This window comes from Emydura macquarii, unplaced genomic scaffold (genome assembly GCF_026122565.2).
Source record: "Emydura macquarii macquarii isolate MOO-44397 ecotype Brisbane River unplaced genomic scaffold, CSIRO-AGI_Emac_v2 contig_499, whole genome shotgun sequence".
NCBI lineage: Eukaryota > Metazoa > Chordata > Testudines > Chelidae > Emydura > Emydura macquarii.
In genome coordinates this window covers 5,464,464-5,475,007 of record NW_027130636.1, presented here as the reverse complement: position 1 = coordinate 5,475,007, position 10,544 = coordinate 5,464,464, and positions in this window count along the sequence as shown.

Below are 10,544 nucleotides of genomic sequence, written 5' to 3'. Positions count from 1 at the left end.
TTGCTCTGGTCATGCTATCTTTTAGGATTAGGATGAAAAAAGCCCAGGATCCCAGGCAATGGTGAATCTTGCTCCAGTAGCCTCCATCTATTATCCAGCCTTCCCCCAGTCTCTTTCCTTAAGGATCCACAAAGGGAAGGTGGATGGAATAGCTCATCTCATTATTTTGTCAGCCAGTTCATATCCAACACACCAATTTCCGGTTCCCCATGTTCTGTTTTTACCAGCAAGGATTTCAACTTAGTCCTTGAATTATATTAATAGGGCCTTTTTTGTTTGGACTAATTTAGTCTCTGTGTGCTTCTTTTACACCTGTTTGTAACATTTATTATTAAAAGCAACTTGACTTACTTTTTATTCATATTTGTTGTAACATTTTATGAACTTTCATATACCCTACAATTGCACTCACAAGTAGGATAAATGTAGAGGCCCAATTATTACAACAGGGCTCATTGCCAGATGCTGTATATTTATGGCAGGAAGCCATGGATGACCCACTTCCCTACACAGGGCTGTATAGATAAACAGGAGCAGGATTGTCTGCCATTTAACAGGATCATAGAGGAGGCTGGTGGTAGCTCACTCTTTTCCGGTCCATACCTTTGGAAACTGGGAAGACTGACAGTAGTTAGGGGGCTGGTGTATCAATCATGGTAACCATTATTGCCTCATTGTTTCTGCCCCCGTGGGACACAGAAACAATCTTTTTGTTCTGTGTTTGTATGGCACTGGGCCCAATGGGCTCCTGGTCCATGACTAGGGCTCCTAGGTGCTACAATAATAATGGCCCCTCACTCCCCTGAGAACAGGGATCCCTACAACTGCAATGCCACAATGTGACCAAGACTTTCCAATACATGAGTACCTGAAGTAAAGTGTATGTGTGAAGATTTAGGATCCTAAATAAATGAACTATTCTTTAAAAGCACTGAACAGCTCCCTGTGACGTAATTGACTTCAACGAGCTACTGAATGCTCAGCACTTCTGAAAATCAGGTCCCTTTTTAGGCTCCAAATTTGGTCACCCAGTCTTTAAAAATCTTGGCCTATTCCTCTTGGTCAGCTTTCCTTCCTTGTGTGTGTGAATCAGACTTTTAAATTTAGGAATTCAAGTAAACCTGATGTTGGAAACAATTAACAAAACTTATCCTCTCCTGCAGGCAATCTGTGAGTGATGAGAAGGCACAGATTCATTTAGAGCAACTACCGGTATTTCTAATTTTTAATAGGTGGTGAAAAGGCCACTATTTCAAAAAGCATGACTTGGAATGTACATAAATAGGTCCCCTGAGAACAAAACAGGCTTTGTTGTTCTGTCACACCGCAAAGCCAAGAAGTACATGACACTTTAATGGGATTTGGGTGAAATAAATAATTGGTGCAAGTGTATCATGGAGTGTGTGCCCCAGTTTGTTTGCTGTGACTCAGTAATTTGCATGCCTTTACATTTTATTTTTAAACAAGATGATTAATACATATGAAACAAGTTCATGCAAATAGCTATTGAAATCAGAGTAACTAACTGAAGGATTATGTGTTGTAAAGTTAAATGAATGTCTCTCAAGATTCCCTGAACCCTAACCTGCATCCACAAAATACTTAAATGCCTAACCCCTTATTTTAGGTGCCACTGCATTCTACAAATCCCCCACTCAGCTGCTGCCAACCCTGTAGTGCCTAAACTCACATGGTGCTTAAATTTCTGCTATAAAAGTTTCCTAAACACCTATGTTTCTGCCTCTGGCCCTGCACATTGCTGCCTCCCTCTAGGGATCACCTAACTCCTACCTGAGCCCTCTAGCAATCCAGGAACTGGGTGAAGATAGGCATTTGGCCTCCTGACTTGTGTGTGGGGTCCATCCCATCCCATCCCATCCCATAGGGGTGCTCAGAGGCTTCCTAACTCCACAGCAAACTGCTAGGGAGAGGAGGCAGACCTTTCTTATTTTAACCCTCTGGCTAGGGCACTCACCTGGGATGTGGGAGATCCCAGTTCAAGTCCCCCCTGTGCCTGATGAGAAGAGATTTGAACAAATATCAGCCAACTTTCAAGTGAGTGCTCTAACCACTGGACTGTTCTGATGTGGAGCTCAATCTCACCTAATGAACTTGTTCCACTTCAATTAAACATTAATTAGAACAGAGAGTGAGAATCATTGGCGTTTCCAGCACTTAGAGCACTCACCTGAGAGGGGGCAAATACCTAGTCAAGTGCTTTCTCCTCACCAGGCAGAGGAGGGACTTGAACCAGGGGTCTCCCACATTGCACATCCCACCTTAACCACTGGGTTAAATGTTATGATAAACATCATGCCTCCCACCAACTGTTTTGTATGGATTTAGACCACCTCTGAGCACACCTACCAGATCAAGCCCTGTATGCAAGTTAGGAAAAGGAACTCACATCTTCCTCTGATTCATGGATCACTAGCAGAGACTTATAGCCTGAACTGAGGTGCCAATCTCTGTGCGGGGCAGGGTTTAGCACTCTTCTTTCCCCCCATTGATCAGATTGGTCTTTCCCTCTGGCTAGGTTAGGCATATTTAACATACTGGTGTTGTCATTGCATTTGTTCTATAGGAGCCTCAGTGCCTAATGGAGAGTATGTGGAGCACTGTGTATTCCTATGATTTTTACAGGCACCTACAAGTTAGGCATTGTAATGCTGAGTATCACAAGACCTAGATCCTTTTGTGAATCTGCGCCTCTGGCCTTGGCAACCCTAGTAGCCACAGTAGCCTGGTGAGTCTCTTGCTGGGAGAGCTTTACTAGTCCTGTGACTACATTTCCAGTAGCTATCTCAGTCTTAGGACAGCCTCTTTTCTCCTGCTATAGCTTCTAACAGCACTAACCTAAGAGCTGGGAGAACCTGTGTTATATAGAGCCTCTGATTCCACCCATTTGCAGCATGAGCCACTGAAAGGAAATTAGGAGACAGGTATTTCTTCCTTTACCCTTTCAGTGAGAAAAACGTGCTCTGGAGATTGGAATGAGTCCCATTCTGAGTATCCTAAACTTCCTAGCAGAGATGCAGCTAGAGTGCTTTTCTCTTTATAACTTAAACCAGTTCCTCAAACAGAATAAGCTATACTGGCAAAAGGACTTCCTCTGATATAACGGTGTCTACACTAAGCTTTGGCTGGCAGAGCTGTGTTATTTAGGGGTGTGATTAGTTATATTGGTTAGGAATGTGGTAAAAACAATGTCAGTAAAACTTTCCGGTGCAGCCCGGGTCTAAGATACTCAGCTTGTCACTGAAAATGTCTTTTAGGCCCTTGAATCACTTTAGGGATCTTCTAGTCCACCAAAAGAGTCCCACTGCAGCCATTATAGAAACTATCTGCAATACACACATGAGCACAACAGGATGCAATGCTAGATTTAAAATCCCAGTGGCAGTGGGGGACCATCCGAATACGGTTTCCCACCAACTGTGCTTTGTGGCAGCTTTTGCAGCATCTAGGACTTCGATTACTTTAGTCCCATCATGTTTGATTATCAAATTTACAGTCTTCAATTGTTCCTGAATGTGTGTAAGCAAGGTTATCATGTTTGAATGTGTTAGCATGTGTTGTACCAAATCAGTATTGACTCCCAATATCACAGGCTGAACATATTCTACAACATTAATATCTATTATTAATAACTTTGATACTTCATAAACTACATCACACAATTCCAATACAGCAACATTGCAATAATATTTGTTTTGGGCAGGATTAACATATTTTTTATAAATTCGATTAATCACAACTTGGGTACAGTGCGTGCATACACAAACACAATCTTGTCCAATGTACACAATGATAGAATTACTGCTATTGTTGGGTAACAAAACATATTGACAATTCCATACATCCAATTCATCTCTTTTACAAGGGTATGTAAATTGTGTCAATGGTTCTTCACAAATATATCCCAGTTCTGATCCCAACATGGCTTCACGTGTGCAACTTTGTAAACTAACCTTACTGCAGAAGGGAAGGGCAGTTTTGCTGAAGAAAGTCACCAGCATCTGCCGCTCCACCCCATCCGTCTTCCAGCAACAAATTGGTAAAGACCCGAGGCGCGCACACACATATCCCGAGGGTGGGGAGCAAGTAGCCCTAGACCCTCACAGGACATGCCTTACTGGGAGTCACCTTCAGATGTCTTTCCCCACCTCGGGGAGACAGACAGGCAGCAGGTGCCCATTTGGGATACAAGTGCAATACAATGACACACATGAATCCCAGGTTAACTACACAGGACAGAATAGGTGGTGCAGTTACTGACCTGCCCATCTCTGCTGCCACGTGCTTCATGCCCAGTTTGCCCAAGTCAACCACTCACTAGCTGGGCGAGACAGCCAGATGCAGGCCAGGTGGAGAGCCTCCCCCGGTCAGGTGCTAACACTCCCACACAACTAGGCACGGCTCCCGGAGCAGAGCCTGCCTCTCCCAGCCGGAGACGCTGGTCCCAGTCCGCCCTTCTTGGAGGCATGATGGGAGTGCGGCCAACACGGCTCTCCGCCCTGACTTTGCCCCTGCCTCGCCAGAGCTGCCCTGGGGGGCACCTGGGTCCTTTCTAGAATTACAAAAGGAAAATTGGTAATTACTTGTACACTCATAGGCTGGGTTATAAATGGAATTGGATGCTCTTGTTAGATCAGAGCTAGTATGCTGCATCAGCTAAAGCACTAGATGCAAAGTCAAGAGACCTAAATTTCATTTGTGGCTCCATGACAGTATCAAGTTGGATTTAGTTGGAAACACAGATGATTGGTGACCAGATTCTGATAACTCATGGGTAAAGTGCTATTCAAAGCGAGTAAGGTTCTCTCATTGATTTGCATTTGTGGAATAAGGAACTGTTCAGCATAAGGTCCCTAAATCATAAATCCAATTGCCTGTCATCTTGGAATACATGGAAATATAAATTAAATTGGACATTCTACTCTCTCTGAGTTTGTGACACTTTGCCTCTGGGGCAAGTCCCCTCAATTCTGTGTGCTGCTTTCCTCAGCTGGTCATAATGATAACCTCCTTTCTTAAGTGCTCTGAGATCCTCAGGTGAAGAAAGAGCTACAGTGTACAAGGGCTAAAATATTGTCATGATACTGATTCTTGCTTCAGGGGTAAACAGTTCAGCAAACTTAGGATAAGGAAGAAATGTTCATCATGGAACATACTAATGGGAATATTTGGGGCAGGGTTCCCACCGTCCCATACACCTTTGAGTGAGAGGTATAAATTGAGATCAGATGGGTGTATTCCACTCAACCACATGTCCTGTAATTGCCAAGAGTCCAGACCTCTTCCTGTCTTTCCCCATCTGCGTCTGTGTTTGCATTGTTTTTTCCCTCCATGGAATGCATTCTTTCTCTCCTGTGTAGTCTCCCCCTCTGTCTTGGTTTTCACTGTAGGAAAAGGAAGGACTTCCGTTTTTTTCATACACCCTGGTGTCGTGCTCCAGCCATTCCCCAGACACACCACCTTGCTGGGAAGCTCTGCTGTCATTGAGTAGTAACCCTGCGGGAATGCCAGCAATAAAGCCAGGAACCAAATAATGCCAGTGACCAACTTGGTGGCTGTGGCTGACAGTCTTGATTGCAGTGGATGGATAATAGCCATGTACCTGTAACAAGGCAAGAGAGAGTGAGAGTGCAAACAGGGCTTTAAAAATGTAGCAGTGCAATGTAGGAAGTAAAAGACATAGGTTCTTATTGAATGGGCTGTTAAGGATCTTCTCAGTAGGAGTAAAGGTAGCAGAATCCGGCAGAACAAGAATAGCTGAGACCATTTATTTTGTAATGATCTCTGTTAATAGGGTTTGAATCCATGACCTGCAGCATTTGAGCTGAAGTAGTATCTTTGTTAGCATTTATATGGACCAGCCAGCAGAGGAGGGATGCAACACACAGATTACATGCATGTTATATATCCTCAACTACACGCCCTCTAGGAGTACTGCATCTTGGCTTGTTTGATAGTGATTTGGCGGCATAAAGTTGGTGGTTTCTTAATTAAATATTGTTTTCTCGAGTCGCTTTTTTTCAAACTCACCTTTTAATAGCTTTTTTATCGTTTTGGTGAGGCTCTTTCCCGCGGAAACATATGCAGCTCAATTTCCATCTCTAGTTCTAGCCAGTTCTGGATGAAGAATGATTTGCAGAAGTTCTTTGCATAATTTTGAGCGAGGAATAAATGTGACCACAACGCATTCATGAATTGGAACAAATTGTTCCTAGATGCATAAATTGTGCCTAGAACTGCATCTGACAGCTGTTGGGTGACCTGTAAAAAGTGATCTCTTAATCCAGCTCCTAGTAGACAAATATCCACTTTTAAAGTTATCTTTCCAACTGGCGCTAATGAGTACCACAGCATCAGTGAAGAATCCCTCTTTGTATTCACTGCAAACTAAATCTGTCTCTTCGCTGCCCCAGGGGACACAACCCAGCGCTGCACTAATCCTGTGCTTGCAGTCTGTTGCCATGGTATTTACACACTGAGTTGCCAAGACACAGCAATTCAACATAAACACACTTCCTGGGTGTGCTAAGTGGGGTTTCTTCTTCTTCTTTCTGATTTTTCAGTGTTTACTTTTGGAGCACCGCGGCTTAGTTTTTCTAGGAATCAAAATTGGGTTTTATTGGTATTTTCAAACATTTTCTTTTTCTGGACTGCTGTGAAATCTTGGTCTCTTTTGCACCGGTTTCTCTCAGGGATGAGGTTGCAGTAAAGATCCCATCTATACCAAATAATTTTCAGCACTGCACAAATGCTAAATTTGTTCACTTTTTAAGAAAGTAGAAACCTCTTTTCCAACATTTGTCTGCTTTGATTTCACTGAGCTTAACCTAAAACAAAAAATATACTTCAGAAAGGAAAATGCAAACTGGAGGTGTCCTGTAGAACTGAGAGCACGAAATTCCGGTGCATTTTATCCCAGTTCTGCCACAGACTGACTGACTTTGTATGAAGCGTGGTTGTAGCCGTTTAATACCAAGAGGAAAGAAGTCAAGGGTCAGAGTCCAGCCCTGAGGTGAGATGGAAAGCGAGCCAGAGCAGTGAGGGCATGAGCATAGTTGATGCCAGGCAAGACCCATGCAGCTGGGAATGGAGCAGCCATCACTGTCCGTAAGGTAAATGTGAGGGCTTTCTGGTCATGACAGCGCTCCAGGCAGGGAGTTTCCATTGGCTGTGGCTTGTAGGAAAAGGGTCATTACTGCCTGTGGCTACGAGGAAGACACAGTCCCCATTTTCAGGGGCTGCTCATCTCTCTCTGGCCAGCAGTAGTGTGTTTTCCCAGCAGAAGGTTGAATCCAGGAGTGTGACACCAGGTGCTGAGTTCCTTTCCTTCCTCCTCTGTTTCTCCCTCTCTCTCGTCTTGTCTATTGTGTTAGCCAACACACTCTCTCTATTTCCTTGCCTCTCTTTTTACTATCTCCCTTCATAGGACAGAGGCAGGTGTATTAGGTCTGCATCCCTGGAGGCTTGTTCTCCAGAGCTTGTAACATGTAGGAGGGAATAAGACTCATTTTGGGTGCTCGGTGTTGTGGGGTGACCAGCCGAGAGACCCATCTGTGTTCTCCCTCTCTTCTCATCCATTGGGGCTGACGTAGAGTGGAGGGCGGGCAGGATCTCATGCACCAGTCAAGCTATTGGCAGTGATGGTTCATGCTTGGCTTATTTGCTGTGCTTGCAGTGGAATCATCCAGGAGACACAGCCGGAGGAGAAGCTGGAAGAAGGGGACCTAAGAAGCCTGGATGTGAATCTAAGCAGTGCTGAGAAGTCCTCCACTTTCTGCCTTCTACATCACTGGCTGTGAGTCCATAGTCATTGCTCTGTTTTCCTCATCTGTACCTCCTCTAGATTTGTTTAGAGGTCGTGAACATCCACGTTGGGAACGGGGCTCAGTGGGATTAAGGCCAGCGGAAGAGACAATAGAGGGCTTGTGCACTATGCCAATTGTCCTCCCGGGGTCACTGCTGCTTCAGGACAGCTGAACTCTGTGCATTACCCTTAGTGGCCGCTAAGATAAATGTCTGATAAGGGCTGACTAGAGAATGCTGCTTCCCTTTAGCTGGGACTTGGTTTCTAATAAAAGGTTATTTGCTGTGCTTGCAGAGGAATCAGCCGGGAGGCCCAGCCAGAGGAGAAGGTGGAAGAAGTGCATCTGCGCACACAGGACATCCATCTAATCAGTCAGGCGCAGTCCTGAGCTTTCTATCGCCAGCATCACTGGCTGTGAGTCAATCATCAGTAGCTCATTCTCTCATCATCCAGAATTGAAATGGGTAACAGTTAAAAATTTGAAAACTAGTGAACTAGCTAGTGTGTGTGGTAGTGCACGTTACATGCCTGAGAGGGGGGAGAAAGATCTACCCATAGCTGTTAGCACAGAGGAGACACCTGGCAAGATCACAGAAGAGGGACAGAGATTATGCTGCACGAGCAGATCCAACCCACTATTGAGTTAACTGAACCCTTACAAATTGAATAACCTTGTTACCTCCATAGTGAACCTTACAAAGAAAAAGCCTGTTCTAACTGAACATGATTTTGCTTTTAATATGAAGGCCAATGTTAAGACTTGTAATTAATTTGTTGCTAATGCCAGAAAGTGTAAAAATGTACCATGTGCCTGATATTTTGTAAAACTCTTGAAACATATTAAAAATTGTATTAATACAGAAGCAAAAATGAAAAGTTCCTGTGATGCATTCAGCAGTGTCTAGGGACACCCTTTTCTGCATCAATTTTGCGTGAGGGGTGTTACGCTGGCTGGATTAGGAGAGCCCTTGAGGTGTATCTGGGAGCTCTGATTACTCTCTTCTACACCAATCTCGCATTGGGGGTGTGATGCTGGCTGGATTAAGGGGGGAATTTGTGATATTTTTTAACATCAATATGTCAAAATCATAATTCATATGATATGCCGTGACAGGTACCCTTAGAAAGGCAATAATGTGCTAAGTAAGATGATAATGTGTATGTTCATGTGTTATATGTGTAATGGAAATTATGGATATGTTTGTATCTGTATTTCAACTTGTGCTATGTTTCTGGGTGACACTCCAGACTGGATGGCTGCAGCCCTAGCCTGCTTAATGGCCTATTAAGGAAACTCACAGGTACAGTGGGCCCAGGGGGAGAAGCCAGGGATATACCTGATGAGTCACCAGGACTAACTCATATGATCCTGGACTCCATCTTATTCCTGTCAAATTCCACAAGCAGCATGGCAAAGGCCAAGGGACAGAAAAGGCAGCTGCACCACATCCATTTTGTCTTCAGTCGTCTGGTCAGTCTTCACTTACCTCTGGATCATCTCATCTGCAACTGACGCTGTGAATCAAAGGACTGAGACCTTATCTCTTTACTGGACATAGTGTCTGATTGGGAGCCAGAAACTGAAATGCAGTAAAGGGGGCTGTGTATAGGTTTATTTTAGCTTCTTGATAACCAGTGTGGGGAATCAGAAGCACTCTTTGTGGCTGGTTGGGAAGTCTGACTTCAGTGTTACCCACCAGTGCTGGGAGAATCTGCTCTCCTTTTGCAGCCTGCCCTGCCCTTGGCATTTTCAGGTGGCTACCGTAGGCACGGTCAGGTCACAACTACTACCCTGAGTTGACTGGAACTAGTGCTATGTACCCACTGCAGCTTAGATTGGAGTAAGTTGTCATGCAGGTGTGCAAATAAGCCACACTCCTGAGCGTCGTACGTTGCGCCGGTATGGAAGGAACTTTGTCAGTGGTGGAACTGCTACCACCAACACAGTTACTATCCCATGCAGGGGCTGGGCTAATGACATCTACAGGAGAGCACTCCTTGGCTTAGAGCATCTGCACTCTACAACTATTGCATCGGTGCTGCTGTAAGCTCTGTAGCATAGCCATAGCCTTCGCTTATGTTTTTCTGTAATCTTTCTTGCAGAGGCTAGAAAGGCTACTGGGCTTCATGGCGGCCTTCTCTCAGCACTGAATAAACGTATGAAGACCCAATCTAGAATAGTCAGGGCTTTCTGTATAAAAAGAGACAAGTGCTACCACCTGCCTTAAACTAACACTTTACTCTCAATCCTGGAAGACTTTCAGCAGAGACAAAAAAGCTCATCTCTTCCTATTTGCAGCAGGTCTCTCCATCCAGTGAGATAGGTGTTACCCATGTTTTGTTTGTGAGGTTGGAGAAATGATGGTGGAGTTGAAGTAACAGGGCTAGCTAGTCAATTTAGCCAGGACTAGAACACAAGAATCCAATAGCTTCTAGTCATGTCCTGGGATGACTAAACACTCTGTGTTGGATAGCATATGGACTGTAGGTATATATGGTTGGTCTTGGGTTTATACCCTTAGTACATGCACAGCTGCATGCATCCATCTGCATACCAAATAAGCCCAACCCATTTGCACATAGAGTGCTTTTTATATATATACATAAATGAGGCAATCTTCTTTCCTTATCCCCCCATTGTGCTCAGATGGTGCCCTAGTATTTCTAATTACATGCTTAATTGCTAATGGATGGTTGAGCCTCTCTCAGTAAGGGATGACAG